The sequence below is a fragment of the Oryctolagus cuniculus genome (genome assembly GCF_964237555.1).
Source record: "Oryctolagus cuniculus chromosome 17 unlocalized genomic scaffold, mOryCun1.1 SUPER_17_unloc_1, whole genome shotgun sequence".
In the NCBI taxonomy this organism is placed as follows: Eukaryota; Metazoa; Chordata; class Mammalia; order Lagomorpha; family Leporidae; genus Oryctolagus; species Oryctolagus cuniculus.
The window spans coordinates 725,230-746,836 of NW_027208202.1; the positions used below are offsets into that span (position 1 = coordinate 725,230).

Here is a 21,607-nt window from a genome sequence, read left to right on the forward strand (position 1 = left end):
ATCAGGCTCCCATGCTGGCATTAATGGCCTTTTAAGAAGAGGAAGAAAGACCTGAACTGGCACCCTTGCTGTGGCCCACCATGTGATGCCCTCTGCCATGTTATCATGCAGCAAGAAAGTCCTCCTCAGATGCTTGACCTTGACATTGAAATTTTCATCCTCCAGAACCCAGAGCTAAATAAACCTCTATTCCCTGTAAATTACTCAGTTGTGGTATTCAGCTGCAGAAACAGCAAAAGGAACAATGCAATTCCAGTGTTTTCTCTCGCACCTTTATTTAGAAAGTATCAGATCCAATGGTCATATAAAATGTGTGATCTTTTTTAATGAACTGATTCTCAAATTGGGTTTTCTTTCTGTTTGGAGTGGTTATGCGATCTACATTTTAAAAAAGATTGTTGTATATTACATATGCAGAGAGCTTCAATTTATAATGGAATGAGTAGAAATTGGTTTATGTATTAAGATAATTACTAACATTAAAATTTTCATTTCAACTCAAAAAAAATTTAACTATAAAGGTGTATTGTATAAGCATATTTCAAATAATTTAACAGCAAATGGAATTTTGAAATCCTTGTATACAACAGATGTTTGAAAATTTTCATGATATATTCATGCTGTGAAAAATTTTATTTATGGATTTCAAAATACATCTTTAATTCCATTCCTCCATGAACTATCTGAAGTACAATCATATATTTGCTTTATATTTCTGCTATAATTTCAATATTGCATGCTGCTCAGTGATACACAAAATTTTTTTTAGGAACTATACATTATTTTCTTAGTACTTGAAGATAAACTAGTTGAATCTTATTTTATAAACCTTTTTACCAGTTTTGGTCTGTTCATTTCTGGTCAGTACATGCTAAATTTATCTGTCATAGTACTGTTTTTATAATATCAATTTGTATTCATCAAATTAGTTCTTGTGAATCATGAGAATGCTGAGAAGTATACAAAAACTCACAATTATTTTATCTTATTGGTGGACTCTAACTTTATGAATAAGGTATCACTCTTGTACCTTTTGTATCAGTTATATTGAATTACATTTTGAGATTTATATCAGTATAGTAGCTTGTTGTAATCATCTTAGTCATTTATTTAAAAAACACCCAAGTTGGGGCAGCATTGTTGCACACTGGACTAATACATCATATTATTCTAATTGTTATTTGTAAATAGATAAAAACCAACAAAAATCTATTTATACTTAACATGTTACCAAGCAAAACAGTAGACCAACATCCTCCTTTAAGTATGAATTATCCTCGGTATTTTGTTATCTTGAATCTTATCACCTGTGATAACCTAATCTTTCCATATGACCCAGACATTGAAACTGGAGTGGAAGACATTGTGTGTTTATGATAAGCCATGTGTGGAGTGAACTCTGTATTTTGGGGGTTGGGTACAACTGCTTTACTCAAATGTTCCAGACCACAATACAAAGAAATGATGACAGCAGAGAATGACTACTTTATGCTGCAACACCTGAGCTCAAACTCAGGAACAGCCATATTCTAGCTTTTCCTTCTTGAGCACTGCTTACTCCAACAAACTGCACTTAAATGATGAAATCCAATGCGTAGTTGGACTACTTTTTTCTGCAGTCCACTATCCTATCACCGCAGCACTCCCTTAAAGAAAGCTTTCCAGGAGTTTGCCCAACCTACCTCGAAGGATCTCATCAAATAATAAAGCTTTTATACATTTTTTTCTTAGAAGTGGACTCACTTCTGGCACCATTATCTTCATAAAAAATGTTCCTGATCTTAGCTTTAAATTTTCTTTCATATTTCTACTGCTTATTATCAAAGTGCCAAAAATTATTTATACTTAACCATCCCCTCTAACAGAGGTCAAACAAATGCTTTGAAACAACTATGCTTCATTCAAAATGCACACTAGTAGAAAGCAATCAATCACGTAATTTTATTGATTTGCTAACAACCTAAAAATGACTCCCAATGACAAAGAAAAGAACTAGTCATTGGTTTGACTTAGATTCATTTTTTTAATGACATTAATTAGAAGTTACAAATACTTATCTCCAAACTCCCGTTCAGACAGACCAGTGGTGCTGCCTGGGAGCGACAAGCAGACGGACTTTGGCGAGGCCTGGGAGGACAAAGTGGAGAAGCCAACAGCCTCGGTGGAGAAAAGAAAACGGCGGCGCTGACCGGGCTGGGTGGCGGAATGGCGGCAGGTGTGAGGCAGTGCGCAGCCACTGCCGGTCAGGGCGCCCCCTCGCTTCGCCAGGCTCCGGGTGGTGACGTGAGTAGCCTGGCCCACTAAGCAGAGTGCCTGATGCTGCTGTCACCCCGTAACAAAAATACAAAGGTAGGGTCCAGCCTCTGCCTCGGCCCCGCATCACCCGCCACCCGCTTCCAGATTTACCTCAGGATTCAGCACCAACGCGGCCTTCAGACAGCGCCCATGACTGCGGCCGGCGACGATCAGCCAAGCAGGGCTCGCGCAGTAGGCGGCTGAGGGGAGGATCCTGAAGCAGAGAAGAGGACCGGCCCGGGAGTGCTGCCGGGGTCACTGGGAGGGAAGCTTGTTGATTGGTCAGAGCAAGGTCAGAGGTTATGACCCCGGTGCCGTCACAACCCCAGCACCACACCCTTTTAGATGGCTTCTCTGCACCTACTCCAGAGCATTGCTAGCTATGACCGGAAGTTGAATTGCTGGGGTTAATGTAAAGCCTCCGTTCATTCCCTGACCTCAGCTGATTCTTTGAGTTACTGATGCAACAATGTTCTCTACATTTAGGGGCTTTTTTTTTTCTCACCTGTATCTCTAATGGGCATAAAGTATAAGAGAATAATTTCTCAAATATCAAAATTTTGGAGAAATTCTTTTCTTTGAGCATAACAGCGTCAACATACGTAGTTTTTGATGATATACTCTCTATTCCACTCATAAAGCCCAACCAACTCTCAGCAGCTAAGCCACCATCAACATTTCCTCGACTCCTTGATCACCTGGATCAAGGATCACCTGGGTTGTGCCTGACTTCCTGTGTTGTTTTAATTATATTGATAGAGCATTCAGGCTTATAAAATAATTCAGAAATGCACTGGGAAAGTTACAGAAGTTTTATTCCAGATAAAAGTAAACAAATCATTTTTCAAACTGCTTTCAGTTATAATCCCTGCACAAAAATATAAAATAGCAGTTTTTCCTTCAGGTATATTGGATGCTCTTATTAAAATTATTTGTTCATTTGGGGCCGGCACCGTGGCTCACTTGGTTAATACTCTGCCTGCGGCGATGGCATCCCATATAAGCGCCGGTTCTGGTCCAGGTTGCTCCTCCTCCAGTCTAGCTCTCTGCTGTGGCTTGGGAAGGCAGTGGAGGATGGCCCAGGTGCTTCGGCCCCTGCACCCACATGGGAGACCAGGAGGAAGCACCTGGCTCCTGGCTTCAGATCGGCACAGCGCCGGCCATAGCGGCCATTTGGGGAGTGAACCGATGGAAGGAAGACCTTTCTCTCTGTCTCTCTCTCATTGTCTATAACTCTACCTGGCAAATAAATAAAATTTATAAAAAAATTATTCATTTTTTGTTTCTATGGCTATTTTAAAGTCAATGATAACATCACAACTGTAAAATTAATGCACTTAAAAACACAAAAGATACATTTCCATGACAAAAAGTATTCAATGGTCATGAAAAATCTGTACACTTTAACAAGGATGAGCGAATGAAAGACATTATGAAAAAGTCCGTGTCTTCAAATATATGCCTAGCAAAAACGCTCTCCTAAATAGTAAAGCCATTATTTAAGAACATGTACTTTTACATAGCTGGACACCAGCTCCAAGAAAATTGGGGGGAGAAGGGTAAGAAAAGATGGCTAAGTCTCCCCAGGATTTCTTTTTTTTATGAAAAAGTTTATTTACAGAGGCCCTCCCTCTGTCATTCCAGAAGTTCCCTTTCAATCAAACTGGACGTCGTCTTTTTTTCTATGAAGCTTTTATTTAATAAATATAAATTTCATAGGCACAGCTTTTGGAATATAGCAGTTCTTCCCCTCAAATTGGCCCTTCCACCCCCACTCCCATCCCATCTTCTACTCCCTCTCCCATCCCATTCTTCATTAAGATTCATTTTTAATTATTTTTATGCAGAAGATCAACTCTATACTAAGTAAATATTTCAACAGTTTGCACCCACCCTGCCACCCACACACAACATATAAAGCACCATCTGAAGACAAGTTTTACTGTTAATTCTCGTAGTACAACTCATTAAGGACAGAGGTCCTACATGGGGAGCAAGTGCGCAGTGACTCCTGTTTTGATTTAACAATTGACACTCTTATTTATGATGTCAGTGATCACCCAAGGCTCTTGTCATGGGCTGCCAAGGCTATGGAAAGCCTTTTGAGTCCACAAACTCTGACATTATTTCAACAGGGCCATAATCAAAGTGGAAGTTCTCTCCTCCCTTCCGAGAAAGGTACCTCCTTCTTTGAGGGTCCCTTCTTTCCACTCTCCCCAGGATTTCTAGATAAAAACATGTTCACAGCTACACTTTTAAAACAAGCACTTGATTCCAAATCAAATGACCATTACCAACAGATGACAACGATATGAAGCTGTTTCCTAGAAAGAAACCTGATGAAGCATTTCTTAGTATCAGCTTAACAATCATTTAAGTAAAATGCAGTGGTACCCCCAGCCTACTCCCGCCACTCTGAGCAGTACTTTCCCTGAAATTGTCCTTCATGTCGCTAAAACATCCTCAATTATCTGGAGTGATGCCATACTTGCATTATTTGAACTGCTTGTTTTCAGATATGTAGAATTTTTAGATACAAGAATTTTATTGAATCAATATTTGTAACTTAGCAGAGAAATAAAAATCCATTTACTATACAATGCTTGGGTTTCCTTAAACAAATCTGAATAATGATTATAATAATAATGCTGATGGTAGTTATACCTTCAAATTTTTCCCTTTAAAAATATGTAATCCGTGTTAACATTAAGTGTCAGGTTACAGTGTATACTTTATTATCAAGGCATGACTCTTTACATGCCTTTCAAGGGAAACAAAGTCATAATGGCATTTCCTGCCAGTTTTGTCACTGATAAGCTATAACAAAATTCACATAATGAATACATTAAGTACATGATATTAAGCAAAAAAAATTAAAACCATCATAATTTTGCTAAAAAACACATTAAAAAGTGAGTGGTTAGATGAGCATGCTGTAGATCCCAAAGTTTATACTGTGATTCTGAACTGGCTTTTCAAAACAGAAGTTGTCTACATACAAGTTCTGTGATTATTTCTTATACTAGAAAGATCCAAAGCAAATGTTGTAAGCTCAGCCCCCTTTTGTCAAAGATAAATATTCAGATAAACTGGAAGTCCCATTTACTAAAGTGCATCTGCTACCCATGCCTGCTGCAGCCCTGAAACTCAGAGCTTTCCAGGAAAGTGGCAGTCACACATGCTTATTTCACTCACTCACTCACTGTCTATGTGAAGAGTCACACACAACATTGGAGCTCTTAAACCAAATACTTTGTACAGTGAACTATAGAAAAAACAATCCTTAATAGACCTTGAAGATCTTGAGAGAGTCAAGACGATCTCATTAACTTTAAATACTGAAAATGTAAAGGGTCCATACAAACTAAGAGTTGTGGTAAATGTATACTTTCTTTTTTTTTAACTTTTATTTAATGAATATAAATTTCCAAAGTACAGCTTATGGATTACAATGGCTTCCCCCCCATAACGTCCCTCCCACCCGCAACCCTCCACTTTCCCATTCCCTCTCCCCTTCCATTCATAATATTTACTTGCTGTGCTATTAAAAATCTCTGTGAGAGAAGCAGATATGCCCTCCCACCCCTACCCAGGTCTTTGGTCAACTGATTCAAAAGCAAAAGTTGCAGGGCTGTAAGATTTCATGAAATTTGCGTTTTATTTAAAAGCTAACTTACTTATTAAGTTGCATTATTATTGCACTCATATATTGCATGGAATATGTCTCCAGCAACTCAGAAATAGTGATTGCAACAAAAATAAGGTAAATATGTCAGAGCCAGTGATGTAGTGCAGTGGGTTAATGCCCTGGTCTGAAGTGCCAGCATCCCACACGGGCGCCGGTTCAAGACCCGGCTGCTCCACTTCTGATCCAGCCCTCTGCTATGGCCGTGGAAAGCAGTAGAAGATTGCCCAAGACCTTGGGCCCCTGCACCCATGTGGGAAACCCAGAAGAAGCTTCTGGCTCCTGGCTTTGGATTGGTGCAGCTCTGGCCAATGCGACCAATTGGGGAGTGAATCATCGGATGGAAGACCTCTCTCTCTCTCTCTCTCTCTCTCTCTCTCTCTCTCTCTGCCTCTCCTCTCTCTGTGTAACTTCGACTTTCAAATAAATAAATAAATAAATCTTTTAAAAAAAGGTAAATAGGTCTACAAAGCATTTTATTTCTTTATAAGGGACTTTCAAAGAGGAAATAAAATAACTGCAATTCAAATCATATTTATATGCTTAATAATGGTTTAAACTTTATATAAAATTTTGTCTAACATTTACCACTATAAATCTCTAAAGAGTCAGAAAACAATTTATAGGACACAATGTCTTGACTATGGTTTCATTCCACTTTCAAAGCACTCTGAAACAAAACAGCATTTTCCCAAGAGTTAAAGAAAAATAGATTTTATAAAAGGGATCCTTTTAAATGACTGAATACATCATTTCTGTTACTGGTAGAAACAGGTTATATACTTTCCCCCACCACTCTGATTAAAGGAATAATTCTTTCAACTAAAAAATGCTACATATTCAAGACTACAGGAATTATCAGTAGGCATTCTATCTCCGTATCTGTTATTTGTCTCTAAAACATGTCAAGTAAACTTTTAAAGACTCAGGGAGGGGCAGCTTCATGATTTTCTCAGTAAATTCTGTGGAGACCCTTCTGGCTTCATGGTTTTGCTGTGGTCTTTCCCCTTCTCTTATTTGTGATCCTCACTGTCTAGAGGCTGAGAAAGAAGCTGATTACCCACAAAGACCTACGTGTTAATTCTGACTCATTCTCTCTTCATTTTGGGTGGAGCCTTTTGGGGAATCCCTTTGGCCTGTGTCTCATCATTTATGAAATTTCTAAGTGCAGTGAATATAAATACAGGACAAGTCTTGCAGGTTCCTCAGGGCACAGGGCAGGGGGGGAGTCCCACAGAATCAGGTTTGCTGTAATCATTCTTTCTTGCCTGCACAAATGGAGCAAATAAAACAGCAAGGATATTTTTACTTTCCCAAGTGTTTTGTTCAGTTTGCATAATCTGTGTTAACTGATTTTCTACAGGAATGACTAGTAGGCCTCCCATGTTCAGTAAAATTTTCACGTAGCTTTCATTGTCTTTCTGGACTCCAGCAACACAATAATTTGATCATACTGATAACTGTCAGATGGTCTCTGGAGGCAATTACCAACCACAAATGCAGGATCACACAGCTCAAACTTATCAAAGCTATCATTATATTTGATGAAGCTCTCCTATTTTCCCCTGGCATATTCCACCACATCTGAATGAAGCTCAATCCCATGATTTCTTGGAAAGGCAGAGTGGTAGAGAAGGGGGGAGGGGAGAGGGGAGAGAGAAGAGAGAGAGAGAGAGGGAGAGAGAGAGAGAGGGAGAGAGAATGAGGAGAGGAGAGGAGAGGAGAGGAGAGGAGAGGAGAGGAGAGGAGGAGAGAAGGAGGTGGAGGAGGAGGAGGGGAGGGAGAGGGGAGAGGAGGAAAAGAAGAAGAGAGAAAAGAGGAGAATGAGAATGAGAATGAGAATGGGAATGAGAATGAATCTTCTTTTCAGTTTCATTCCCCAAATACCCTCAATAGCTTCAGCTGGGCCAAGCCAAAGCCAGGAGGCAGAAACTCCATCCAGGCCTCCTATATATGTGGCAGAAACCCATCTAGTTGACTCAATATCTGCTTCCTCACAAGCTAATTATCAGGAAGGTGGATTGGTGTGTGCATTCTAAGTGTCAGCTTAACCTAAAGTGCTACAACAGTCACACTAAGATAACAATTATTCTGTGAATAAATATTAATGTTAAAATGAGCCAGGCATTACTAGCAGGAATTGAACATGAATAATTAACAGGCAAGTGTTAGTATGCCCCCTCATAGGTATTTGTTTAAATTGCAATATCTTTTCTTAATTTCTCTAGCTTTCTGACTGCCATCTATTCATTAATCTAAAGGGAACATTTTAAGAAATGTCTTTAAAATTGCTTTCTCTACACTTTCACTTATTGTAGAAAAAGAAAAAAAGTAAATTTGTATTGAAGTAAAAATTACACTGCTGTTTTGGTCTAGATGAATTATAATCAATGGTATCTTCTAATAGAACAGATAAGAGGAACAAACATCATTTTAGACTAAAAAATTATAGTCTGCAAGATATCTATATGGCTTGGTAAATATTTCTCAAAGTTATACTCCTGAAGTAATGTTAGGATTGTGCTGAGGTGAGGCTGGTCAGACACTGGGAAGTCTTTTCCTTAATACTAGAGACTTCATGCATCATTTGTTGGAGACTGAAGTACCATAAGTTACAATCTGGGTAAGAGAAAAGGAGGGTGATTGATAATAATTATGCTTACTAAATAAAATAGAAAAACATTATTTCTATTAAGAATAAACCTGACTGAGTATAATAGATCATTGAACTCATGGGCTTATGTAAGTCATATTTATTTTTCTTTGTAACAATCTCACCAAACTATATGATCTCGGGCTAATATGGTAGTCTGAGAGTGTAAGCAGTGATATGTCCTGACAATGTGTCATATTCTCCATATTCTTACCTCATAGATACATAATAGCTGCTGTATAACCAACACACTATCTGTGTTTCAGGAAGGAATAAGGAAAATGATTTTGCAGCTAAAGCTTCCTCCTTTATAATGAGCATTCCAAAAAAATGCTCAATGACTTCCACTTGCATCTTATTTTTCAAGAGAATACATCACAACAGATACTTTTCTTCATGTATTGTGAACTACAGTAAGAATTATTAATCAAGATATGCTAACAGATTTTATATGTCATGTTGATACACATGAAAAATAGAGAAACATGATCAAAATTGTTAACTAGTCTTTATTTAAAAATAAAATTAAAAAGGCAAAAATGAATTGAAAATGATAATCAGGCCTGCGCCATGGCTCACTTGGTTAATCCTCCACCTGCAGCACCGGCATCCCATATGGGCACTGGGTTCTAGTCCCTGCTGCCTTTCTTCCAGTCCAGCTCTCTGCTGTGGCCCAGGAGGGCAATGGAGGATGGCCCAAGTGCTTGGGCTCCTGCACCTGCATGGGAGACCAGGAAGAAGCACCTGGCTCCTGACTTCAGATCGGCACAGTGCCGGCCATAGCGGCCATTTGGGGAGTGAACCAACTGAGGGAAGACCTTTCTCTCTGTCTCTCTCTCACTGTCTATAACTCTATCTGTCAAAAAAAATGAAAATGCTAATCAGGTATTAATATATTTGAAGGTATAACATGGAAGATTAAAAGCATAGAGCCAAAAAAATCTGATTATGGATGGAAAATAAATGTATTTGAAAACAGACAAACTGAAATAAATCAGATCAAAATAGACATTGAAAATAAAAAATATTATAGTGTGCATACTTTTGGGTAAAAATCATTTTCCTATATACAGATATGGTGAATATGGGAGTTTAACAAGAAGTGTGGTGTAATGGGGTTGATAACTTGTTCTAATTTTAATCTGATGATTTACAAACATTTTTATTTATTTTTGTAAGACATCAATGTAGTGGCAAACAATCTTCCTTGCTGTTCAGTTATACATGTATTGACCCTTAAATGCAGTGCATGATGTCACTTCAATCTCCACTCTTTCAGAGACATCCCACCCATCAAATAAATGAGTCTACACCTCATGTCTGTTTCAGAGCCAACAATAGAATAATAAATTATTGGTCTCCATTTTGTTATTGTATCCAACTGTTATATATTGATTATAATTTTATAAAAGTGCTTTTGTAACCTTTTCAAATGTCACATGGTGCTACATTTAAATACCAAACTTATTGTTTGAAACCAAAGTCCTGGGAGCTCAGAAAATAGTGAGAGAGCAGAAACAGTTCTTCAAGGAGGAAAGAGCCCCAGATGACTAACTCAGCCCCCAGCTTGGGTTCAAACCCTACTGGGAGGGAGTGAATTACAGAGAGTAACCCTAAACTTATCCTGACCTGTTCTCTGGTGTCAAAGGCTACTCCCAGGCCAGACATCAACCTTCCAGTTCCCTCTACTCTGGACACCAGATTCCCTACATGTCAAGCAGCAGACTTAGTCCCAACAGGCAACAGTGATCATGTTTCCCAATGCAAGTAGAAAAGAGGCCACATGAAGCACCACAGCTCAGAAGCCCAAGAAGTGGGTCATGGGCTTCTGAACCCCAATCCTTCTAATCAATAGTTCCCACCACCTCCTGGAAAAACCTACTCCATGAGTAAAACCAGATGCAGGCCTTGGTGGGCAAGGTCCTGATGGAGTTGATGAGGCAGGAAAGAAAAAGGCCATGGACATCACCAAGATCAACAAGAATGATCACAGGAGCTTTTGGGGTCCTCTTAGCAATACAGGCCCCCAGGAGCAAGCAGAAGCAGAAGCCAATGGCTGGGGAAGGTGGAGACGGTACTGGTTCCCAAGAAAAATACCTCTAGGACTTCCAAGGGGAAATAAAAAAGGAGTGCAAGTGGTAATGGCAAAGAAAAAAAAAGGTCTCCTGACTCCCATGTATCCAAGGACAAGCCATGAGGGGATTTTGGGAATGGTGAAGATTAAGGGTGGAGGTCAAAGCAACCTGAAAACAAGGAGAAGCAATCTAAGAAGGAAAGACAAAGGACAGGACAAAATGGAAAAGAAGAAAGCAAAAAGAAAACCTTCATCCAAAATTCCCAAGACATCATCCAGGAGAATAAGGAGATGGCAGACAAGTAGGAGTTGTGAGGGGTCTGTGGCACAGGTGCATAACCAAGTGGGGAGCATCCTCATGTCTATGGGCTGGAACTACATTTTTAACTCCAGTCTCTCATAGCAAAGTCTGGCCAGACTCAGGGGCTGGATGCTGGACAAGCTAGTGAGCCTTAAGGGAGGCTGGTCCAATATGAAAATGTGTCCTGATCCCTTGACCTTACCCTACTTCTCCTAACACACAATGTTTTGTACAGATGTGCTCAGTGGGTGAATGTGTGTGTGTGTGTGTGTGTGTGTGTAGTTGTCAAAGCCAATGTGCCCAAAGACCTCAGGACTTCCCATTACCCTGTTCTACTTTGTCTCTGACAGGACCTCAGGATGTCTCCTTGGTTTCAGTTTTACCATTGTGTTATTTTTAAGAATTTGGAAAAATCATTAAAAGAAAACAAAGCAAATCATTAAAAGAAAAAAAAACATTCAATACATTTGTCTAACTGAACATTAGAGCTCAACAACACAGCACATTGTAAAGAATCACTTGCTTGACCTCATGATTTTTTGGCTGATGATGGGGAGCTGTGACTTGCTACCATCGCCCAGAATTGCAAGAGAGTATTATAACATAGATTATGAGCTACGGAAAAATCAAAAATAAAACTGTGAATATGGCTTCTATCGAATATGTATCACATCTGTGCTGTGTATCAGGCACAGGAATAGAAACACATTTAGCCCATATGCACATGCAAGTGGAAGCACTGAGAGGCCTATAGGGTCTGCACACACAGGAATTGGAAAGAGAAGAGGAAATCAATGGGCTGAAATGGACACTATGAGAAACAGTGACTTGATCAGCTCTTGTCCTGACTGTTGATGTACAATGTAATACTTTATCCATTTTAGTATTTTTTGTTCTAGTAATATTGCTTGAACTCTGTAATTAACACACAATTATTCTTAGGGGTTTAAATTTTAACTGAAAAGTGATCCCTGTTAGGAATTTGGAAAACATTATGCTGAGTGAAATAAGCCAGTCCCAAAGGGACAAATATCATATATTCTCCCTGATCGGTGACAACTAACCGAGCACCAAAAAGGAAACCTGTTAAAGTGAAATGAACACTATGAGAAATGGTGACTTGATCAGCCCTTGCCCTGACTGTTGATGAACAACTTAATACATTATCATTCTTAGTATTTTTTTGTTTGTTCTACTTAATACTTTTGGTTGAATACTGTAATCAATACAGTTATTCTTAAGTGTTGAAAATTAAGTGAAAAGTGATTGCTGTTAAATATAAGAGTGGGAATAAGAGAGGGAAGAGATGTGCAACTTGGGACATGCTCAAGCTGACTTGCCCCAAACGGTAGAGTTAGAAACATACCAGGGGATTCCAATTCAATCCCATCAAGGTGGCATGTACCAATGCCATCTCACTAGTCCAAGTGATCAATTTCAGTTCACAATTGATCATAATGATAGGACAAAGAGCCAAAGGGATCACAGAAACAAGACTAGTGTCTGAAAATACTAACTGATAGAATAAAAAAGGGAGAGAACGATCCAACATGGGAAGCGAGATACACAGCAGACTCATAGAATGGCAGATGTCCTAAACAGCACTCTGGACTCAGAATCAGCCCTAAAGGCATTTGGATCTGGCTGAAAAGCCCATGAAAGTATTTCAGGCATAGAAAGCCAAGACACCCTGGCAAAAAATAAATAAATAAAATAAACCTAAATGAAAGATCTCTGTGAATGAGATCCCAGTGGAAAGAACATGTCATCAACAAAGGAGGTACCTTTCTCTGAATGGAGGAGAGAACTTCCACTTTGACTATGACCTTGTCTAAATATGATCAGAGTCGGTGAACTCAAAAGGCTTCCATAGCCTTGGAAACTCATGACTGGTGCATAGGGAGATTACTGATGCCATAAACAGGAGTGTCAATTTGTAAAGTCAACAACAGGAGTCACTGTGCACTTACTCCTCGTGTAGGATTTCTGTCCTTAATGTGCTGTACATTGTGATTTAATACTATAACTAGTACTCAAACAGTATTTTTCACTTTGTGTTTCTATGTGGGTGCTAACTTTTGAAATCTTTACTTAATATATGCTAAACTGATCTTCTGTATATAAAGAAAATTGAAAATGAATCTTGATGTGAATGGAAGGAGAGAGGGTGTGGGAAAGGAGAGGGTTGTGAGTGGGAGGGTAGTTATGGCGGGGGGAAGCCATTGTAATCCATAAGCTGTGCTTTGGAAATTTATATTCATTAAATAAAAGTTAAAAAAAATCCATGGGCTGGGACAGATACAGGAATTATAGCCTTAAGTGACTATATTAGAATAAAATACTAAAAATCAATCATCACAATTCCCTTTTAACAATTAAAAAGAAAAAAAAATGAAAGTACATAAAATAAAGACAAGCAAAAAGATAACAGGAGATATGAAATGCTTTTTTTTCAGTTTTCTTTATACTTATAAGATTAATCCTACAGTAAGTAAAGAGTTCAATAAATAGTATGAGGAGAAAAAATTTCCTCAGCTACAGAGACAAGGGCTGCAAACAATCATCAAAGCTCAAGATGTCAATTTTACTCCTACAGATTACATTTTAGATGCTCTGTCTCTTTGTTCTGAAAGGGAGGCTTTCCTGTTTCTGTTTACCTCACTGATGGCGAAGTAAATCTAGCTAAGAAATTATAATTTAAGCTCTTATTTTGGCTATGCTATTACAGAAAAATGTTAGCCATCTCTTTTATAAGATCTAAAATCAAATTTTGAATCTTGGAGATTCCTTCATAATACAAATAGTTTCCTACCTCGAAGAGAATAGAGAAATGAGAGAACAAGTCGGGCTTAGAATAGAGAAATGGGGTTGCCAGTCCCAGATCGCTTACTGACAATAGCAATAGCACATCAAAACTTAGAAAGCAGTGTCAACCATTAGATAACAACTTAAGAAAACATTTACCAGAAGGTCCAATGCCTTCCATAAATATTAAGAATACATATATTTGGAAACATCTGTTAAATATCTAACATGGTGTAGCTTGTTTAACCAGCAAATTTCAGCACAAGCATATAAAATGTTTCTAGTTTTTTCTACCAACGCATTTAAAACATATGATACAGAGATTCAGGTCACATGAATTAAAATGTATCTTTGATTAATTTTAACAGCTTAAATTTATGGGCAATCTTTTATCTATAAGCCAATTAAAATAAAACTTAAATTTTCCCATGTAGACATACAGTATGTATACACATATAACATAACATAATATACCAATATAGCAGTTTTAATAGTTTTTTTTTGTTTTGTTTTGACAGAGTGGACAGCAAGAGAGACAGAGACAGCAAGAGAGACAGAGACAGTGAGAGAGACAGAGACAGAGAAAAAATAGTTTTTTTTAAATTAACTCCTGTTTGTAAATTACCAATTGATTTGAATTACTTTTGTTTTTAGTAACCTCAGTTAACCATACTTTCTCTCAGTTGGTACCTTTAATACATTACTGGCTTCATCTGTTTACACAACCATCCCAAAGTACTCAATACAATAGATGTGGCTGGAAAAAGTTCATCAGAACCTATAGGACAGCTAAACACAGAACCAACAATGCTTTAGTTTTATGAGCAACAAATCTGATATACTAAACTGTGGATGACAAAAGACTTTAAGTTGCCACATTTAAAATTATAAACTCATTAACCAACAAGAGGTATTTGCTTACTGCACACAGTATTTCTGAAAGCACCTGTAGGATTTTACAAAGCACGTAACTCTTTTAGGCCTCTGGGGCTTTCTCATTAAGATAACCATTATGTCTAGTAACACAAGATTATTAGACTTTTTAATTCTCAGACATTTGTATTAGTGCCATTTTATATTATAGAAACTTAAAATTTAGCACCACTTCACATCTTGACAGTACTTCTAATATAATCCAAATAGCCTGATTAGTTGGTGTCTCTACAAGATGAGAGACATAGGTCCTTCGATTTTTTCAGTTGGGCCCAAACTGGACAAACTTAAGTCCAAAATTTACTGGAAATTTCAGAGTCCAAATTCTTTGGAACTTTGATTTTTGATTTTTTGAATGCCTGTCAAGAATGTCAAGAAGGCTCAAAATACAAAATATCTGGTTGAAATGAGATTTAACATCATGACATATAGACCAAATTTGATCACTGTTACAAGGTAATTATTTGAATGTTTGAAAATAAGCACATATTTAAATAGCCCATAGCTTTTAATAAAAACTCAGCTGTTTTAAAGCAATTAGAATTTAACAGACATCAAGAACATAATAGATTATTTTAACACATTGCTTTAACAGAGGATCAGATTTAATTCTATGTCAAAGAGAAATAGATTAGTATACTTGTGTGTTTTCCATCTGCCAATGTCCTTGATTTACATTTTGAGATAAACTGTTAAGAATCTTCAAATTAAGATTAAGGTAACGCATCAAATTTTAGCCTGAGTTACTTTAAACAGTGTTGAACTATTTTCATAGACAGTTTATGAACTAACCCAAATAGTTTTACAGAAGTTCACATTTAGACACATTTATTTTATTCACCTTTATCCAATTTAAATTAGCAGTTACATCTAAATGAATTATGATGCTGATATTATATCTCTATCTGAATTTAATTTAAATTAAAATTGCATTCATCTAAAACAAGTGCTAATTACCCATTGCTGTTTCATTGAGTACTGATTACCCAGAAACCTGTTAAAATAAATTGCAAAATAAGTTCAGCATTTTACAAAGCAATAGTTTCAAAGGTAGTGTGTCACTCCCCGTCTTCGTGGAGGAACGACACAGGACCCTGCACTGTTCTTTCGTCTGCTCTGCCCTCCCCGGGTTTGCTGCTGGTTCTTCCCGGTTGGCTACTGACCCTTCCACCTCCGTGGAAGGGTGGTTCCCCCTGCCACATTCCCCACTTCCGCAGGGGAGCGGCACACTGCCGGCCGGCTCTCTCGGGGGCTGCACAGGTGTTCCTTCAGATAGATGTTCCTGGTGCATGTTGTCTCTCTCCTCCTTTATAGTCCTCTTCCACCAATCCCAACTCTGCTACCCACACGCCGAGTACGCTGCTCTCCTCCAATCAGGAGCAGGTCCTACAGTTTCTTGGTTGAACTGGAGGCAGCTGCGTAGAAGCTGTTACTCCCTTCTCAGCACCATATTGTGGGAGAGCAGATGCATAGAATAAGTCTTAATTCCAGTAACTTAGTCTAGTCTGAGTTGCTCCCCACAGTAGTGATCTTAGATTCAAAGAAAAATTAGTTACAGTGGGCCAGGTCCATGCAGGAAAGCTGATTTTCCTGTCTGGCTTGTTAAAACAAAAGAGCCCTCAGAAGGGTGGGATACCTAATTTGTTTCTCAATAAGCAGGGAGCCCAAAAGGCTGGGACTACCATTCCCTTGCTATTCTTATGGTAAGACTGGGACAAGAGAGGGACAAAAGACCAGTTGGAAACCATGGAAAACACCATTCCCAAACCAATAAGACAGAGATGGTAGACTTTGGGCCCCGACTGGTTCTGAGATAAAGAATTCCTAGGTGGGAGGGGGAAATACAGTGAGAGTGGGGGTAGCAGCTAGGGAGGAAGTACATGCGGGCATGAGAATGGCTTTGAGGAATAGTTGAGCAAGGGATTTCAGATAGGACAGAAGAGGTTGACACCGCCCCCTGGAATTCGGCAGGAGGGGAAGGTGAGGACGCAGCTGCCGCATGGGAGACAATGGCACTGGAACTTCAGCGGCTGAGCCAATGCCTATAGATTGGAGCGATAAGGGGGAGGTTGATCTGCAGGATCAAAGGAGGCTGTGGTAGTGGCGGGAACAGGATCGGGGCAGAAGAAAGGATTTTTTGCTCAGGCTTCTGCACCCTAGTGCGAATCTTGGAGACCAGAAGGACTTGAGCGGGAGAGCAAGAAGTACACAGGGAAGGTTTAGTTTGAAGATAGGAAAAGACTTGAACATATGGAATCTCCTTCCATTTTCCCGAACGCTCACGGAAGTGATAAAGATGTTATCAGGGTCAAACTATTCCGACTTCTGATCCCTCAGGGCCAAATGTGCCACCACGGAGGGGCCGCTTTTGAGGGCTGGGGCCAATTTGAGAGGGACCATCAGACGGAATGCGGTTAGAGAAAAGTTCCCATTGCGACCTGTAGAGTCAGATCCGTGGACTGCAAGCATCCTTGCATCCCGGCTGTCTGACTAGCGAGATAACATGAGAGCAGAAGGTGGGGTCGTCACCCAAGCGCCCGCTGGAGCCCAGGGCCTCACCTGTAAAGAGACGAACAGAGATGGAGTCGTCACTCGCACCCACTGTTGCCTGGACACAGTGTCCGTAGAGGCTAAAGGCCTTAAGTAGGAGTTGTGGTGTCTAGCACTACGACCTTAGACTTGAGTAGAAAAGCCTCAGAAGAATGTAGATGAGAGTAAACCACAACTCAGTAGACAAGTAGAGTCGCTGTGAGAGTTTCCCATTCCGTGTCTTACCTCAAAATTTGGAAGGCCGATGTGTGGATGGAGATCGCAGAGCGTTCGGTGGCTTGGAAAGAGTTCCAGAGGTGTGCTTTGTGACTGGCAGAAATCCAGGACCCCAGAGCACTGGGGGACACTGGATTACCAATATGAGGCTATCCGAGTCACGGCACCAATGTTTTATATTAATATCAGCCATCGCAAAACACATCGGACACCAGAGTAAGGGAAAGGGTTTATTGGGGAACACCCTATAGACCAGAGTGAAGGGGTGGCGAAAGAAAAAGAGAGAAAGAGAATATAAGAGAGAAACAGAGAGGAGAGGAGCTAGCAAGGAGAGAAGATAGAGCAGAGCAGAGGAGAGAGGAGAGCAGAGCCAAGAGCCACATTATCATTTAATCCCTTTTTGTACTGGAATAAACCCAGCCTTTTTTTCATAACCTTTTTGGAGTCCTCTTTTACATGTACATTATGAAATGATTAGGATAATCTAACATATGCATCTCCTTTCATTGCTAAGTTTTTAAGAGAATACATAAAATATTACCAAGTTGTGAGAATGTAATAGCATATTCATATAGTAACGGTGTTGAGTATTAAGATCTGGAGTGGATAATTTATCTCATAACTGCAAATGTGTGCTCAGCTAACATTTTCCCATTTCCTTCACTCAGCCCTGACAGCCACCACCCTGTTCTGTGATTAAGTGTGATTTTCTTAAAATCCACATGAGTGAGATTGTGTGGCATTTATCTTTCTGTGCCTTGTTTCAAATAGCCTCATGTCCACATTCATGTTTTTGGATCTATGTTTTGACAACATGCAGAATTTCCTATTTTATTAGGTTATTTGTTTTTATCGACACACAATATTTGTACATATTTATGGGGTGAAAAGTAATATTTGATACACACACATTTTAATGATCAAATTAGGATAATTGGAATCCATCACTTCATATATTCAAGATTTATTTGCAGTGTGAACATTCAAAAGTCTTTCTTCTAGCTATTTAGAAATCTACAATATATTACAGTTGACAGTTGTTACTCTACTGTGTAATAGAACACAGGAAAGGGGGCTGGTGCTGTGGCGCAATGGGTTAAAGCTCCAGCCTGCAGTGCCAGCATCCCATATGGGAGCCAGTTTGAGTCCCAGATGCTCCATTTCTGATCCAGCTCTGGGCTATGGCCTGGGATAGCAGTGGAGGATGGCCCAAGTTCTTGGGCCCCTGCACCCATATGGGAGTCCCAGAAGAAGCTCCTGCCTCCTGGCTTCAGATCAGCACAGGTCCAGCCATTGCAGCCATCTGGGGAGTGAACCAGCGGATGGAAGTCCTTTCTCTCTGGCTCTACCTCGCTCTATATAACTCTTTCAAATAAATAAAATAAATCATTTTTAAAAAAAGAACACAAGAAGGATTATTTTTACAATAAGGAAAAATACTTTTTCAATAAAAGTAAACCTTTCTGAGCTTTAAGTAATTCAATTTTAATTTTTTTATTTTAAGCATTTTTTGAGAAACCTAATTAACCTTGAAGAACCCAAGAATGATACATCTGTTATGAGCACTTATTCATAAATATAGCTTATGCAGGATAAGAATATCCTCCTTTTAATACACTAAAACCAAGTAAATCTTTGAGAACAAGTTTTACTATTAACTCTCATAATCCAACTCTTTGAGGACAGGGGTCCTGCATGGGAAGTTACTGCATAGCAACTCCTGTTGTTAATTTAACAATTAACGCTCTTATGTATGTGGTCAGTGATCACCTGAGGCACTTGACATGCTCTGCCTACAATGTGAAAGCAATTTTTAAAAAAGATTTATTTTATTTATTTGAAAGACAGAGTTACAGAGAGAGGTAGAGACAGAGAGAGAGGTCTTCCATCTGGTTGTCCACTCCTCAGATGGCCACAATGGCCAGAGCTACGCCAATCTGAAGGCATGAGCCAGGAGCTTCTTGGCCTCCCATATGGGTACAGGAGCCCAAGGACTTGGGACATCCTCCACTGCTTTCCTAGGCCATATGCAGAGAACTGGATTGCAAGAGAAGCAGCTGGGACTAGAACCGGCACCCATATGGGATGCTGGCGTTTCAGGCCAGGGCTTTAACCCACTGCGCCACTTCACCGGCCCCAAGTGGAAGCCTTTTGAGTCCAATGACTCCTTCCCTACTTAGACAAGGCCATGAGCAAAGTGGAAGCTCTCCCCTCCTTTCAGAGTAAAGTACTTCCTTCTTTGATGACCACTTCTTTCCACTGGAGTCTCACCCAGGTGGGCCCTTCATGTAGGACACTTTTTGCCACAGTGTCTTGGCATTCTATGTCTGAAATACTCTCATGGGATTTTCAGCCAGACCAGAATGTATTAAGGGCCACAGTGCTACTTAAAGTAATTGTCATTCTATGAGTCTGCTGTGTGGACTGCTTCCCTTCTTGGAACATTCACTCCTTTTTAATTCTGTTATTATTACCAAACACTTAATCCTATTTATATAATCATTTTAACACTTAATCCTCTCTATATGATCACTTTAACACTTAATCCTATCCATATGTTCACTTTAACACTTAAAGTGCTGTTTTTCCACCTAGCTCAAGGGGATTTGAGGTCCCATGGCAAGTTTTTAAACTGTACCCTTAAAAGTAAGTCTGTAATAATGTATGGAGAACCATAGAGTTTTACAGTTATAAACTTCATCATTTCACAATTACAACATTAGGAACCTGGTGATTCTTCCCACTGTGCCTGCCCTCCCATCCATACTCCCACCCCCTTCCTCCTCCCTCTCTTATTCCCACTCTGATTTTTTACTAACATTTATTTTCAGTTAACTTCCTACACATATGATTATCTCTATATTAAGCAAAAAGTTCAACAAATAGCATGGAAAAAACTGTTCCTCTATAGTCGAGACAAGGGCTGTACAAAGTCATTGCTTCTCAAAGTGTCAATTTAACATCTATAGCTTGCCTATTAGGTGCTCTATTAGTTACCACAGGTCAGGGAGAACATATGGTATTTCTCCCTGTGGGACTGAATTATTTCACTAAGTATGATGTTTTCCAGTTTCATCCATTTTGTTGCAAATGACTAGATTTTTTTTACCACTGTGTAGTATTCCATGGTGTACATATCACATAATTTCTTTATCCAGTCTTCAGTTGATGGGCATTTTTATTGATTCAATGTCTTAGCTGTTGTAATTGAACTGCAATAAACATAGGGGTGCAAATAACTCTTTCAAATGCTGATTTCCTTTCCTTTGGGTAAATTCCCAGGAGTGGGCTGGCTGTGTCTTAGGGTGGGTCTATATTCAGATTTCTGAGGTATCTCCATACTGTCTTCCATAGTGGCTTTGCCAGTTTACACTCCCACCAATAGTGGATTAGGATGCCTTTTCTCCCACATCCTCACCAACATTTGCTGTTTGTTGATCTCTGTATGAAAGCCATTCTGAAGGGGGTGAGGTGAAACCTCATTGTGGTTTTTGTCGCTCCCCCTCTTCGTGGAGGAATGACACAGGACCCTGCGCTGTTCTTTCGTCTGCTCGGCCCTCCCCGGGTTTGCTGCTGGTTCTTCCCGGGTTGGCTACTATCCCTTCCACCTCCGTGGAAGGGCAGTTCCCCCTGGCCACATTCCCCACTTCCGCAGGGGAGCGGCACACCTCCGGCCGGCTTTCTGGGGGGCTCCACGGGTGTTCCTTCAACTAGATGTTCCCCTTAGATGTTCCCCATAGATGTTCCTGGTGCATGCCGTCTCTCTCCTCCTTTATAGTCCTCTTCCACCAATCCCAACTCGGCTGCCCACACGCCGAGTATGCTGCTCTCCTCCAATCAGGAGCAAGTCCTACAGTTTATTAGTTGAACTGGAGGCAGCTGTGCAGAAGCTGTTTACTTCTCTCCCAGCGCCATATTGTGGGAGAGCAGATGCATAGAATAAGTCTTAATTCCAGTAACTCAGTCTAGTCCGGGTTGCTCCCCACAGTTTTGATTTGCATTTCCCTGGTGGCTAGTGATCCTGAATATTTTTCATGTGTCTGTTGGCTATTTGCATTTCCATTTTGAAAAATGTCTGTTTAAACCTTTACACAT

General features: G+C 39.7%; 1 long non-coding RNA gene and 1 pseudogene across 1 annotated transcript in view; both read right to left on the reverse strand.

Annotated features, from left to right (window-relative positions):
* LOC103346842 (uncharacterized) overlaps nucleotides 1-21,607 on the reverse strand; it is a 399,916-nt gene that overhangs the window by 101,701 nt on the left and 276,608 nt on the right. The gene's annotated exons all lie outside the window — the stretch shown is intronic.
* LOC138847850 (protein-L-isoaspartate O-methyltransferase domain-containing protein 1 pseudogene) lies at nucleotides 6,678-8,987 on the reverse strand (annotated as a pseudogene).